This window comes from Haliaeetus albicilla, chromosome 17, assembly GCF_947461875.1.
Source record: "Haliaeetus albicilla chromosome 17, bHalAlb1.1, whole genome shotgun sequence".
Lineage (NCBI taxonomy): Eukaryota > Metazoa > Chordata > Aves > Accipitriformes > Accipitridae > Haliaeetus > Haliaeetus albicilla.
In genome coordinates, this window is record NC_091499.1 from 6,404,183 (window position 1) to 6,420,356 (window position 16,174).

The 16,174-nt window shown below is 38.6% G+C and overlaps 1 long non-coding RNA gene across 2 annotated transcripts in view; it reads right to left on the bottom strand.

Moving 5' to 3' along the window:
- Positions 1-544: 544 nt before the first annotated feature.
- Positions 545-16,174, bottom strand: part of LOC138689536 (uncharacterized) — a 37,882-nt gene continuing 22,252 nt past the window's right edge. The window contains exons 2-7 of one of the 2 annotated variants that reach the window (XR_011328383.1): positions 10,353-10,394; positions 6,497-6,804; positions 5,438-5,751; positions 2,420-2,565; positions 1,780-2,021; positions 545-1,336 (exon numbers count right to left, since the gene is read on the bottom strand). This is a non-coding gene — a long non-coding RNA (uncharacterized lncRNA). The remainder of the gene's footprint in view (positions 1,337-1,779; positions 2,022-2,419; positions 2,566-5,437; positions 5,752-6,496; positions 6,805-10,352; positions 10,395-16,174) is intronic. The other variant, XR_011328382.1, reaches the window with a different exon arrangement.

Genomic DNA, 16,174 nt, shown 5'->3' on the forward strand with positions numbered 1-16,174 from the left:
AGACCGTTATGCCAGGTGCCAGGACATGAGCTTGTGCTTTGAGTTTACCCAATTAACTACTAATAGGGGCTGTGACATACCTCACCTTGTCACGCTGACCTTGCAAATCTCAGGCTACCCTTCAGAGGCAGATGTCCCCGCTGGGCAGCTAACACGTAGCCCACCCCAGGAATGCAGAAGGGACTAGAACTGCCTTTTAGGATGTGAATCATGGAACTGGACATCCTCCTGATCTCTGCACCGATAGCCTGGGTTTCTGCCTCCATCCTGGCTCAAGTGTGCACTGTTCCCTGGTACCTCAGGCACTGTGCCATCCTTCAGTAATCATGTTTTCTTCTGTGTCTGCTGTCACCGAGCAAGGTTGAGCTGTTCTTTGAAAAATATGCAATTCGGCTCTTAAGGTCAGAGAGCTCTGTGTATGTATGTCAGCAGCCTCTAATCCTACTTTGGAAAGCTGATCCTTTTTTTCCCTTGATTGCTGCTATCATTTTATTACCATTTGCACTTGGATTTATGCTTAAATCAAATTCACAACCTATGTATATGTATTTACCATTAATATATTTTAATTGCTCAAACCATTATTAAACTTTCCAGCAGTAGTATAGTTTTGTTTCCATACCCATCCAGGTTTACAATTCCTTTTGCAAAACACATCACTAAGATCCAGATATTAGAGCATCATTTACACACTTGTTGAGAAGAGATTGGGGCATAACCCCAAATGAATTTCACACAGGCTGCTAAACAAGTGACACATCTCCCCCATTGATCGGGACTGAGGTGTAGGAGCTTGCAAAGGCTGGTGCTGTTCCCATGAGTCATTTGTGGTATAAACACTTGTAGGCTTAATATTCTTGTATATTTTTATACATGCACGCACATATACACATATAGCTATCTATATGGACACAACGTGTATATGTCTTCAACATTAGTATGTTTTAATTGCTCTTGCATTGAATCGTTTGAAAACTCACTCTTTCCCTGACATAATAAGACATAAATACAAGTAGTCAAAGAAGAGATGAATAATACTATAGAAAGAAGTATCGTGGATTTTAAATACACAAACCAGAAACTTTATAATAGGCAGATATGTTTTAAAAAGTCTCTGAAATTTGGGACGGGAAAGGCAGCCATTGGGCCTTATGGGACTGTCATCACTATGCACAGGCTTCCATTCCCTCTCCAGCACATGTGGTCCTAATTGCTGTGTTGGCAAGACCGTGAAGCTGGATTCTTCGTGAACTGGCTGTAACATTGGCAGACATTTACTCATCCACTGCTAACAGTTTTTAATGGAAAATCTGTATCCATTCATGCTAGAAAAATGCTTATGTTAAAACAGAGGAAAATTAAGGAGAGAAAACCAGATATCAGTAGCTTTTCTAGCTGCCAACAGTAGATATTCTACTACTTCATTAGCATTTATTGTATGAAATTTGAGGACAAAACAATGAATGTGATCAAACATTAAAAAATATTTTGCAGAATTGCACGTAATTTTGACCATATTTCTGATTCTGCATATGCTACAACTTGAGGATCATATAGCACATGATTATAAATTCAAAAGCTGTTTATACCTGACTCAAGCCTATGAGCAAGATAGAGACACTGGAAGTTACTTTATCCTTGCAGAATGGCAGCTGCCACATAGGATGACTAAGGCACATATATTTAGAGACATATAAGCACCTCACTCGTGCTTGTTGTGCATAACGTACAGCTGTTTGACCAGTGGAATTTTAATTCTCAGTTAGAGGCCCCGCTTACCTTTGCAACCAGGAGTTTTCCTGCACTTCACAGCTTCAAACACTCTTCTGATATTAAATACTTATGACATCGCTTCTGCTTAGACAGATATTTCTGCAACCACAAGAAGATGGGAACTACAAAGAGAAGACAGTAATCTTCCAGGTCTGTAACTCACTGTGATGTGAGAGATGACATTCAAATCTCTGATACATAAACTTGGAGCAGAAGCTCGTGTCTTGTCGTCGTAGCAGAAGTTGAGTCTATAGCCGAACGTAACAGTAGGTAAGACTGGTACAGAGTAAGTAAGAGTAATTAAGACTGGTGCAGAAAACTCTGCGTGGGTGAGGGAAACAAAAGTAGCATGTGTTAAAAAAGGCAGATTAGTCTGAAATGAATTTATGGCGGGGGCTCCTCAAGGATCAGTCTCCAGGCCAATATTATTTCACATTTTCAATATTGAACTTGGCACAAGTAGTAAAAATGGTCTTAAGAAATTTGTTGATGACACATGTATTGTCAAATACAGATGGAGAGATAGATATATATATTACCGGAAAAATCAATTACTTGAAAATTGAAGTAATAAAAATATGATTAAATTTGACAGTAGAGAATTAGGGTATACATGTACAGACCTAAAGCAGAAGGGTTTTCTCACCTTTCCAGTGGTTCATCCATCAGCTTGCATAAAAAGAAGAGATGACCAGGGCCTATGAACCAGTTGCAACGCTAGCTCAGCAGCATCAGTGATTTTTCGTATCAGGAAAAGCTGAGGGATCCTAAAGTCCATCCAGCAAAGTCTTACTGGAAAAAGATAGAGAAGCATTAATGTATTTATGTGGTGAAAAAAATTTCACACTAGAAGATGTGTGGAGGAGGGCTACTGAAATTTGCAACAGAGAGAAACTTTATTTACAAAGGGATAGTAAAAGAAATTTGTTGTCTAACTTAGAAAAAGCAAAGTTTAGAATGGGTATGATTGCTAGCTCTAGATACATCAGGTGCACAAATTCCAGTGAAGAAAGAAGCTATTTAACTCAAAGGACAGCATTGGCAAATGAGTGTAAAATGGCAAATTAATACTTTTCGATTAATGGATAAAAAAGGCTGTTTGGCAATCAAAGCAGTGAGGTTCTGGAACTCTTTCCAGTCATATTGTCTCTCAGTTAAAGTAGCTTTAAAATGTAGTTTGATTGTTCTATAAAACAGATCAGAAGCCAGAGTTGCCAACTGTATCAAGGTGCTCAATTCAATGATCCAAAGTCTGCAGCCATGGGAGCAGAGTGCAAATTTGAAACTTGGTTGCCCACATCTTCTCAGCATCCTTTGCCACCAGTACTCAATCACAGTGCAGTTGTTCCCACCACTACTAAATGTCTAAATGTCAAGCTGTTATCTTATCCATTGATGGTCTGTAGTTGGTGTTTCCATATCTTGTTCTGACATGTGCTCTGGCGTCTTTGTAAGATTAGACCATGCAGTCAAACTGGAAAAAATGTGCATACGTAGTGGGCTTAGACATTCAACTCCTTTAAATAATCTGGACCAAAGCAACTTGTTCAAGATAACATGGGAAGTCTGTTGCAGAGTAGGAAATCAAGTCGAAACCTAATGGTCATCTTTCTGTGGGAATTCATTAGGGACTCAGAAGAACTAAGTTCAAATCTCGTTATAATGGTACTCTTATATCTTGGATGAGAAGTGTTGCCCTAGGTCTGAAAATTATTTTAACAACATTGTGATAAACAGATTTGTTTCCCATTTTAATGAACTGCTGTTTTCCAACAAAATACACTTTACTGAACATCTTCCAAACAGCTTTTACTCCAACATCCTAACCACTGGGGTGTGGGCTGTTTTGGAGAACAAGCAAAACTGTCTCTTGTATTTTAAATTAAATATTTCAAAGGATGTCATTTTTATTCTATTATAAAATGAAACCAAATGTTCAAACTTTACCATTTTTCTTATAACAGTATTCTTATTTTCCATCCAGGAACATTCCAGCTGCCATCTGATTCACTAGGCCATGCTGCTTATGAGTAGATGAAATGAAGTAAATTACAAAATTCTTGGCAAAGCTGGTATCAGTATTTCTACAGCATCTTTGTGGCTGAGGCTCAGCACTAGCTTCTTAGCGAAAATGAATTGGTCATTTAGGGTAAATGGAATGCAGTATTTAGTACTGACATTCCTTTTTAAACTCTATTATGCCTTTTAGTCACAATTTCCCAAGGATCAAATCTAAACATAAAAAGATGGAAGAATAATAACTGTCTTCAGAACTCAAAGAAAGATATACTTCCTGACTTCTCTGCCTCTCTTCGTTTGTACTCCTGGCTTTTTGTCTCCTTATAAATTTATTGTCAATCATCAGCTCCTTTTTCCCAAAAGGTGAAATGGAAGCATATTTAGTAATAAAATAATCCCACCAATGCTTAAGTAGAAAGTTGTAGAAACATTGAGTGCTGTCTTGATATAAAAATTTTATATCAATGTCTGCTGAGTTGCCAGCAGGTAAACTCCATTCGGACAAAGGGAAAGAAGAAAACTGTATTCTACTCTGTGCATTAACAGTTTTTACAGTGAATCCTGGGATATTGGATGCTCACTTTGAGGACTAGTTTCTTGAATCATGAGGATTTAATCCTTCATTTCTAATGACAGATCTAGCCAGCATATGAAATAAGTAATTCTTGCTCCTCAATGCTTTCCTAGATATTAAATTAAACTTAGTTAATGGATTTTTTTTTTCTTTAAGATAGTGTCCCTATCTAACTGATTCGTTAGAAATCAAGCAGCCACAATACTGTCCTTTTGCTGCCTGCAACACCATTTTGCCTTAATCACAATCACATAATTATTGCATGTTATCTCTATATGGAAGCTGTGAGGTTATCTGACTATCCAACTGTGCATTTCTGCAATTTTGAAATATTTAGTGTGGTTAAATCTCTTTTCAATACAATCGTCATTCTTCAGACTCTGACTTTGTAATAGTATGCTTTCCTTCTGCATTTTTCCCTGAGCATTTTACCCTCTAATACTTGATACATGCTTTCACCCTCAACTCTTGTTTTTGAGCAGCTGGCTATGACATGGCACAGCAGTGCTAGATAAGAGGTGGTATCATCTCTAGGAGCTCAGGAAAGGATGTTGTGTCAGTGAAATGCTCTGTACAACCACCTTCAGCCCAAGAGATGTCTGCCATCTTCTGCTTGCTGCAGTCAGCCCTCTCAGTGAGCCGTGGAGGCAATGGCGAGTCACAGGTATGCATCCTCTTTCCTCTGTTTTGGAAGCTTAATGCTTCAAGGGAAGCAGCAAGAAAGCAGTGCTTCAAGTCCATGGCTGAGCTTGAAAAGTTTGAAAGGCTGTCAGTGTTGTGTCTCGTTATGCTTAAAATATAAGCTCAGAGAAAGAAGGGGCTGCCCAGAAAAATACACCTCTCTGACATGTTTCTGGGTCTGGACCAGTAGAAAACACATGTGCACAAGTAACATGCTGACAAAATCCTATGAGATATGTGACTTTTCTAGACCCATTACAGATTACATAGGGGTGTATCTACTTACAGTGATATTGCAAAATTATGCTGGAGAATAAAAGCCAAAATCAAAGTCCCTTAGCACCTATCGTCACTGTCCATCTAATGGAAAAGACGAAGAAACCTACATACCAGTAACCTCCATTGTTCAGTCTTGGCATCACTGCTGTAGAGTCTTCAGTGATACGCAATGGTCACAAATCATATATTTGATGATGCAGATATCCTCATTTTCCTAATCCATCAAAGCAACCCTACACAGGTAGAAAGCATCCTCATGGAAGAGTAAAAAGGATTCAAAAATTACCTTCAGTCATAACAACTTTGATGGAAACTTCCCAAGCAATCTTTGTCTTCTTTTCATCTTTGTTAAAATCACCATGAACGTCAAACTTGGTAAAGGACTTTCCAAAATATGGCATAGCTGTGGAATGTAGTAAGCTATGCTGCAAAAAACGGGCAAAGGCTGTGGTTAAAAGAGAATCTGGGGAGTCAACACTAGTCAGCATCAACTGGGAGCTAACGCTCAAGCCTTCCAAGCTCACAACTTGGCCTTGCAAGCAGCTGAATACCTTTGTCAGTGCGATAGGGTGGTGCTGAGTAAATTATACACAGAACTGGTAGCACTGCCTAGTATTAAGGCTGCAAACATTTCCTGTTATAAGACCTAGTTGCTTATACTTTTGCCAAACTAACTGTTTAGGTTGAAATTTTCCATGCATGGCATTTGCCTTATGAAGAAATCTTTCGGAAAATTTCAGCCAAAATGTTTCTGCTGTGAAGCAAGAGAAAAACATGCTATTTTTTGCTGTTAAAAAAACAATCCTGTAACCTTTACTTTGGCGGCTCTTGTGCCCTCCTCATATGTTGGAGCAGGAACTTGACATCTGGCAAAAGGGTGGTCTGTGTGTCACTGATGTGCTTTTTGCTAACTGTACGAGAAACCACTCATAATGTAAACCTTGGAAAAGTCCAATGTGTATGAACTCACTAGAAGTTTGCTGAAGCTTAACCACAAAAATCCCAGAAGCTTCTGTTCTTACCGAGCATACTCAAGCTTCCCCCTCTTTCTGAAGTCGTCTGTCTATAAGCCATTCCCAAAAAACAATAGGCTGTGCTGCTTCTCCTCTTATTTGAATGGTTCATTCACTAACCCCAGCATGGAACTGTGCTTTCATCCCATATATATACTTGGAGGATTCTGGGCTGTTCTTAATATGGTTATTTCCAGGCTGCGATGGGGCCAGACATCAGAAGGGAGAGAAAGAAGCTCCTGTCTTCTGCACTGTGAATGATCCGCTCGCTGACATCCAGCAAGCGTCAAAGGAGAAGATGCTTCATGCAGAGGCACACAGGACAGGAGCTGAACGTAAGACACCATAGAAGTGCAAGTGGAACAAGCAAGAGAGGTGGATGCTGGTGCAGAGCAGAGACTAGTAGAAGATGGGAGCTCAGACTGGCTGGTCAAAAAATTATGGCTTGAAACCAAGGAAGGAAATCTAGAGGCAAAACAAAATTCATGTGAAATGCGGGGTAAAAGAGTCTGGGTGGCAGAGTTGCATTTCTTGTAACTAAAAATTAGCAGGACAAATCGAAGGCTGTTTGGGTTAAAAAGCAGGAGTCTATGAATAGGAAAATCTAGATGAAAATCTTATAAAGGAGTCAGACTTCTGAGGAAAATAGTGTTTCTGAGTAGAAAACAACCCCTTTAGTACCAAGTCCCCTTTTCAACATGGAATAAAAGGTCCTACAGTGATCTGTCAAGGCCACTGCCATTGTATGTCATGTTTCTGTACTGCTGGTCCACACTTAGGATAGCAATATATTATTGCTATCCCTCACTTCATTAGCTCAAGCATCAAAATTAGGGGCAGATTTACAGATGACAGGGAAAAGCAAAAGGCCCATTACCAGCAGGCAAAACACATTATGCAGGAGTCACACGTCAGTTAGGAAAAAATGCTGGGGACTCACAAGCTGAAGCTGGTTTAAAATTTTTGATCTAAATGTTGCAGCTTTTCTGACAATCCATGCGGATATAAGACAATGTAATTTATAGTTTTCAGTTTGTTTTTTACAACCCAAGGAAACTGCATAAACATGCTAAAAGGATACTCTGAAGTTGCAAAGTCAGGGTTTTAGCCAACCATCTCTATTATTATTCAATTTTGCTTCTCTATCAAAGTAAGCCTTCCTTATGCACTAAATGAGATAGGGATTCTGTATGAAAAATAGTAAATGATGATTGAATCAACAGTCACCTCCTAACACGTAAGCATAAACTGGGCAACTATTTTCAGCGGTTCATAATTTTGAGTGATTTTGGAACTTAAATGTAAAGTTTAAGGCTCTGTTTTAGCAGGAACTTTTCCTCTCTCTATCTTCTCCAAATAATAGACCAATAAAGTTACCAGGTTAAAGAAGAATCAGAAATGTCCAAAGATTAAACTGAGTACATGACCTTAACTCTGCCCAATGCTGTGTAAATAACACAACGGAGTTTTTTTCCACTTAGGAAAGCATTGCTTTCAAATATTACATAATAGTTCTGAATTTGTGTTACCTAATTTACGTACAGCCTGAGGTTTTTATTTCTTTTTCTTCTAATTGTCTGGTTTGTCTTCCTAGTTTATCCACTTCAGCATCTACTATTCATATATTTCTAAGAACACTGAAATTCATGGCATAGAGTTGTAACAAAACTTATATCACAGATTTAGGTGGATCTACCTTTTCTTGTACTGTAATGTAGTAATTCTGTGTATTTGTAAACTACATTTGTTCTGCAATCTTTCAAGATTAAAGAACTGTCAAAGTAGTGAGGGGCAAAAATAAATGCCAGTTGTGAGAGACAAAGTAATCTAAATCCCGTATGAAATTTATGCTAACAAGTCTACCACTAAATATCATAAAAATAATGAAAACATTTGAAAAGTATTATGAAAAACTTATGGAGACTTATGGCAGTGATAAGAATAGGGAGTTCAGCACTGGTTTTTGATAAGAATTTTAACTGTCTGTTACCAATAAATGTTATATTTGACTCATTTAAAACTCAAAAAATTCCTGGTGATATATGCAGTAGATGACAGTGGGATACAAATCAGTAATACAGCTTCCTAGACTGCTCATAACTGAATATTTATCACAGAATCACAGAGTGGTTGAGGTTCAAAGGGAACTCTGGAGATCATCTGCTCCAAATCCCCTCCGTAGTCAAAGCCACTCAGAGCCGGTGAGTTTAAGAAATTGTTCCTATCAATGAATTAATCGATCAAAGAAAAGTATATGTATATTTAGAATGCCTTATATGCTGCCCCATTCAAAAACTTTGACCATTCAAGTGAATGAATTTCAAAGGTTAATAACATACTTCTGGAGAGCAAGAAAAATAGCTTGCAGATTCAACCTAGTTATATTTTTTCTTCTTAAATTTTACTATGGCTTTTTAAACAAACATTTAAAGGAGGGGAAATTTGTTCTTTCTTCTTAAAATTATTTTTGAAAAACACTTTACGTTCAGAATTTACGTCAGCATTTTTAAGAAAGTATTGCAAACTAGCTTTCTACCTACAAATGTTTTTTTAATAGCCAAGCAAGCAAAGTTTCAAATAGTGGGAAGTCGAATGGAAATGTTACTGCATCACAAAAAATTGTGTTGCACTGGGTGTCTGCTTTCTAGAATAACAGCAGTTGCCACATAAGTGCTTCAACACAATTTTCTTAAATTATATACTGAAATGTTATAAATTACACTTGCATATGACCACTACTATGTAGACCCAGAAAACCATTTCTGACTGAAATGAAAATACTTTAACACTTGATTTGCTGTTGAAAGGGACTGTAAACAGGTGTGGTCACAAAGCATTCTAAACACAAAGCAGGCACTGCTCCAGCCTGTGTTGCCATCCTCAGATTTATTTTCCGTGATACCTTAAAATAACATCAATAAATCATAACTGGCCACCTAAACTTTCCTATGAACCTCTCTTTTCCTGAGATTTTTGTATAATGCTCTTTAACCATGACCTTGTTTTCCATTGCTTCCAAGAGACATTAAATTCTTTTACTCTCCAGAATTGAACCTCGTATTATTTTTTCTGGTCTGCATCACAGTGACTCACCCTGCAAATCTAGCTCTCCTATGGCAGTTCCCAGGCTGTGATTGGATTCACCAATAAGCGGCCAAAGAAACTCAATCCTAGGACAAGTTGTGAGATTTTTCTCATACAGATATGGAGACTGAGAACCTGGATCTTGGAACTGGCAGGGCTAATTTGCACAAAAGCTGAGACAAAGACAAGTCTACAGCATCTTTCTTGTAACCTCATCCTCAAGGTAGCCAGAAGTTGATTTTAAACCTGGAGTAGGTTAGAAATCCTTCTTATTTGTGATATATAGATGCTCAAAAACTGAGAAGCACCATGAAAAATAGACAAGTATGTGATAACTGTCCTAACACCAACTCACACACAGATGAAAGCTTTGAATACTTTTTCCTCTCTTGATTCATAAGATTTTGTTGCAGTATCCCTGAATCTGAAAGAGAGATGCTCATGAAGGAGCTCAACAGAAATTCAACTTAAGAATAAAGCAGAAGCAGGGAAGGAAATAGCCATTCCTTTTTGGTTGCCCATGCTGTGCCAGTGCCCCATACGGGCTACTTGAGAGGTGGAGATCCTTCCAGCCTGGACAAGAAGAGAAGGCACTACTGCAGAACTCACACTTTTACCCCACAGTCCAAGAAAAGAAGTGGAGTGGCTCCCTAAGCATAATAAGAAGGACATACCTCAAGAAAAATTCTGATCAAAGCAGTGTTATTATATCCCTGTGTTCTAGTCTAGTCTAGCAACAAAGTGATTTCTGTGTGGTCTAACAAAGACAGGGCACATGTTCCTTTGAGAATGGTGAATGAATCAAAGGAGGGAAACAGCAAACTTTCAGTGTGCTTTTTGAAGTGGGGTTCTGCAGTCAACCTCACTAAAGTAGGAATGATGTAGGAATGACATAGGCTGATATAGGAATCGTGGACATTCATACCTACCACTGTACCATGGTGCCTCATTAGGTGAGTGATAATCAGGACCTGTTTGGTGAGAAACAAAAGAGGTTTTGAAATTAATTCTGCCATAAGGAATACAGGCTTTCACAAATTCATCAGTCTCTGCTTGGTTTCACTGGCCCCCACTGGGATTACTTCAGTAGCCAAGTGTTGCTGAAATGAAAGAGCACTATGAAAAGTGTTACGCAGTTTGATTACCTGTGAGAGCAGATAACTTAATCCAGTCACAGAAAGTCTTCTATGCTGTTTTTCTTATACTACCCATACCCTTCTCCTCTTTCATATTGCTTCTTCAGTTGTAATTCCTGGATGTGTAGCTGGACAGTAAGCCAGCTTTTATTATGTTCTGGTTAGCAGACTCAGCGGGAAGCATCTTGCCTATGTTGACAGATGCACACAGTCACCGTGAGGTCTGCCTGGCTCTTAGCAGGGAATAGAGCTGACTGTGCGCTGGAAACCAGTCATACACAATAGCACAGGATTAGCTTTGTTGACACAGTTCTCCCTCCTGAGAGGGAGCATGTATCAGTACAACCACATGCCAACACATCTGAACAGCTTCTGGACCAAAGCTGGCTTGGACCCACCAGCCGAGATTCTGGAAGAGCTGATCTGTGCTTCTCTGCACCTGAGTATAGATGCACCTTAACTCCCAGCTTCAGAAGAATTGGATTTTGAGTGACTGGGGAAATAGTAATGCTTTCTCCAGTAAATTTCCTATTATTCTGTGCTGCTGAGTCAAGCAGGCTTACTTGCTGTTCCAGGCATCCATCTCAATAGGCAGGGGTAACCAGATGCAGAATATGTATCTTTGAGTCAATAGAAAAAGGTGTTTCAGTTGTCAACAAGCAGTCGTAACAATAATTAAAGTTCAGATCCTTTTAATGAAAAGTTTATGCTAAGGGTTATCTCACATGTTCTTCATAGTGACTTTGGTATTTTACTTCTCTCAGCCACTTGATTTTTCAAATTAGATGTTATTTATATGTGGCATTTGATGGCAAAGCTATGCGGAGGCTTTTTGGGTTCATGTGTGATTGAAGGGCAAAACAATTCCTACTCTAAGGAAATGACAGGCAGCATGCTAGCTTAACTGGAAAAAAGGCAACTCTGAATGCCAGGATGGCGGCTGGTATTAGCCAGCATAGCATAATAACTCATGTACCCTATATTTCTCACCCACTTTCATTTCTAAAAGATTTGTGCCCAGGAGTGGCTACACTTGGTGTTCAAGGACATTGCTATATGTGCCAGTAAATCAGGCTTAGGATCATTCACTAGACTAGAGGATGGATTCTCAACAAGGGAGCATTACTCCTCCTCTGTCCTGCTAAAGGAGAAAAGGATCCTGAGGAAAAAACAGCATGTGATCACGATATCAAAGGCTGCATCCACAAGCAAACCTAATTCTGCTTTTTATAGCTTTTAACTGCTTGACTGGGCATTAATATTCTTCTGAAGTTTGAATATGTGAGTAGTGCACATGTGGGATATGCATATTTACCATGAGTCATCACAAATACATGTCATTTAAACTGTTAGAATAATCATGAGGAAATATATGTAACGGTGTTGGTGTTCAGTATATATACCAAGGAGTACATGTGGTTTTACAATATTTACAAAGTAGATGCCATTGCTGTTACATAAAACAGAAACAGTTTGCATCTCTAATGTTACTTGTATACATTTAATGCAACCTGGGGCTTAGTGGTGCTGTCTGTAAAGACAGCCCTGTATTAAATCCATCTTTTTACATTCTGGAAAGTATTAAAATTATTTCAACAGAAATTGGAGTGGAGTTAAATTGCTCCGTGGCTTATGAGGAACAAATATTGCCAGCTGAAATGCTTGGCAACTCAGCTAAGGTTGAAATACCAGTACCAACCACAGGCATGCATTTCATCTTCCTCAGGACACTTTGGTGAAGAGGAAAGACTAAGGAGTTCTCTTGAGGCTGGCTTTATAAAGTCTTTCTTTTAAAAAAGAAATCAATATCAAGCCTATGTTGCTGTCACAACCCGAGTGATTTATGATTAGGCATTTTGGGATCATCGTAGTCTTTTGAAGTGCCAGTGAGAAACTGTAGGAACAATATCATGAAATACTGTGAGAACATTGTTTAGTCTAAAGGGCAGTGGGTGGCATTAAGATCTTTTCACTGTTTTCAAGTAGAAGATTTTAAATTACAACAACATCACAATAATGCTACCTAGATTTTTTTTCATAGAAAAACTGTTTGTTCTTCGAGGCATGGTTGTTATATTTTTCTACATATATGAACAAAAGTTAAAATCCACAGACGATAATAATTACTGCAGAGTGTTATCCTTCAGACAAGGAATTAATTACCCAGAGCTGTTACTACTTTGGTAGCACTTAGGTCATGAGGAAGTCTCCCTTTAATCTCTGCTTCCCCTGCAAAGAGAAGATGAAGATGCAACTTCACTAAAACCCAAATGGATTGGATGCAACATCATTTTCCCAGGTATAGGATGAAACTAGTTAAGCACACTTGAGAGAAAAAGCTCTGCTGTTCAAATTATTTAATCTAACATGCACCGTTCTGACAGAACTAAATTAGGGACTGATTTCCTGTGCTGTTACACTGACAGATTTGGTGTGGTATTCTCTAGCAGAGGAGTTATGATCATCAACGAAGAGTAGGCTGGAGGCAGTGTCAAAATTGAAACACCAGCCCAAATGCAGCCAAAAAGCACATCTGACTGGCATCTGATACCAATTATGACAATTCCATACTCTTTTCTCCCCCTTCCCCTTTACAATGTGACTCATACACTGCTGGCAAACATAGGCTAGCTCATTTGATGTTTTACTCACTGCTGCAATTGCATCATTTGTTGTTCAAGGAAATATACTCTTTTCTTTTTGTACTGATTACCTTAAATACAGATAATGATACTGTTTGCTCCAACTTTCTGGCATTCCCAGTAGATGATGGCTAATCGTTCTTTCAAACCTACAGAAAATGAATATCATACACATTTTCCTTTACTTTCTGAGCGGCAATTCCTTGCAATCCTTCTACAGTGCCTAGAATATATTATTCACACCTTTGCCTTTGAAATATAAACTTTTAATTCTAAGGCATTGAGGAAAAATGGAGTGGGAGGGCTACTACAAGTTTTAAGAACTTCATATATAGCACTTCACGTATAGTGAGCAAGAAACTGCCGAATCCCTCTAGCCACTGTTTCCCTCTTTTTTTCTTTCTTGCTTTCCTTCCTGCTCAAGTGGCAACCCTGGCTGCACTGAAGAATGATGAAGAGGGAAAGAGAAAAAAGAAGGTAGAAAAGAAAGTTCCAAAATAGCCACACATGGTCTTCTCTTTCCCTTCCTTTTCTCACCCTTGTTTCTGACACACCCAGTACCTCTGCGAACAAGATAGCAGAAATGAACTGCAGAGGATGTTTTCTCTTCCAGTCAAATAAAATAGCTCTTTTCCCTTGCAAATAGACAGTTATATAAAGGAATGTCATCTAAATGTAAGGTGATAATTCTTTACAAAAAACCTGAATGTACAAGGCAGGGGAGAATATAGCTTTTCAAATGGGCTGGATGCGAGCAGTCTCAAGCTGCCAAGGTCAGCAAAAGATACTGCAATATTCTACGCCCAGGGACTATCAAGTGTTCTGGCACTGCGGTGGCCCATGGCAAAGCCAGGTTCTCAAATGCTCGGCTGGAAGGACTGGTGCTCCTGGTACAATCAACAGACAGGCTTGAGGAAAAACTTTGTATAAATATGCACTTAAATTTATTGAACTGTATTGAACTGTATACAACAGAACTGTATACAACAGAACTGTATACTGTAAACAGCTGTAGAGCTCAAATACACTCCCACACCCTAACCTGGTTTTGGAAACTGATGCTGTGGACTGAGTTCTCCACTATATTCAATCCCACGTTGTCACTGCTAGACTGTGCAAGGCCTGCTTAAAATGATCCTGTTATTATATGATGGGATTTTGTATGCAACTTTGATGAGAAACCAATCAAGTTATACAGAGTGAAGAATACGTTCTTTCTGTATTATTAATTCAGTCAAGATTTACACTTTTTTTTTGCTTTTTTTAAAAACTTAAATAAAGTGAAGGCATTCTTCCTGGAAACACTACAATATTTGCTTTTTCAGATGAACATGAAATTAAACCATGAAATATACAGTTCTTAATTAAGAATTCTTGAATAATTGCACATTATTTTGGCATTTCAGATCAGGTTTATGCCTTAACATTTAATGACTATTTTATTATGTTTACACACTTGGAATGTCCTAGAACCATGTCATTCCATGACATATAGCACGTATTCTTCATGTCTGTAACTTTTTTTTTGCTCAGGTAGTAATGTCTTCTCCATATCAAACACAAAGCACTGATAATGAAAATGAAATGCCTAGGGCAAAGCTTTCATCAAGTGTCAGCAATTTATGGAGACCAAGTTGAAAGTGAATAGACAGAATTATGAAAAAGTAGCATTTTTATTGGAGCATTTAAAACTATTGAAGCCAACATTCCTCTACTTTAGTGGAGGTGGATTCATTCCCTACTCTTATTTTAGTAACAGATTTTTCATCCAGCAATATTAAAATAGCTCCACACCTCACAAATCCTCTGCAGCACAATTCTCGCCCTCCTCTTCTTTCCTGGCATCGGTGGTGGACTGCTTTCTCTACTGAGATTGGGACCTACTTAGAGAAAAAAAAAAGAGGCTTCATTTACTCCCTGAATTTTCATTTGGGTCATCCCAAATGCTTATTCTAGTACTGATTTATACAAGCTGAGGTGGGGGAAGGAGATGTTATTATTTATGCAATTAGATAATGCCTTAAAAATGAGTGCACAGCATATGAAAGCAGCATTGTGTTACACAGCAGACCTCCCCCTTTTGCCAGGTAATTAAAGCAGGGAGGCATTTATACCCTTATTGCAGTCACTGATGTGACCATAGTCTAGTGTAGAGCTATCTAGGCTAGCTGTGAATCCCATAGGCTGCTGAGGGAATTAAGGGTGACACAAACCAAAAAGGGGGCAGCAGATTTGTCCGTTATTTGGCAGAGCTACTGAGTGCGTCTCAGACTAATTATGCTTAATGTTAAAGCTATTTTTCAAGTGTTGGATGTCTTAAAATCTAAACATGGTTTCAGTCATTCTTGCAAAATTTACAAATTTAGTTTGAATTTACTGATTAGTTATGAGTCAATTTGTTTTATATGTCTACATCCACATAATTGTAGGGGGAAAATGTGCTTTAACCAACAGATTTCAAATGTATGTTTGAGACGCCTGAATTCATACTTTGACATTGTTAGCAGAAAAAAAGGATTGCTTCGCCAGCTTGCTTTCTGCCAAGGGCTATGTGAAAATGGAGTAGAATAGGTCTGACATGAGGGCTTCAGAGGCATCGCTTTTATATCCAGGTGTTTATATATCCATGTGGCTACATAAACCATCTGACAGGCAGGGCCTTCAAGTCTCAGTCCACTGGAAATATTTGACTCAGTGTCTTCCACCTCCCTCCTGAGTGCTATCAAGCTGTAAGATTTTGTGAGGTAGAGTATTGGGATACTCCTGTTGTAACTGCTCTGCTTTGCATGAATTATTTAAGGAGTAACACAAGAAGAGTTACACAAGCACATAAGGATAGGAATTGCCCTCTTCTGTCGTGCTTCAGATCTTTGTCCGGCAGGTGGGACACTGGAGATTCCTCTCACTTTGCTTTAAACAGCCACTGTGTCCACAGGTCTCCATGTTACACTCGTGCCTCCTGTCAGGACTTGT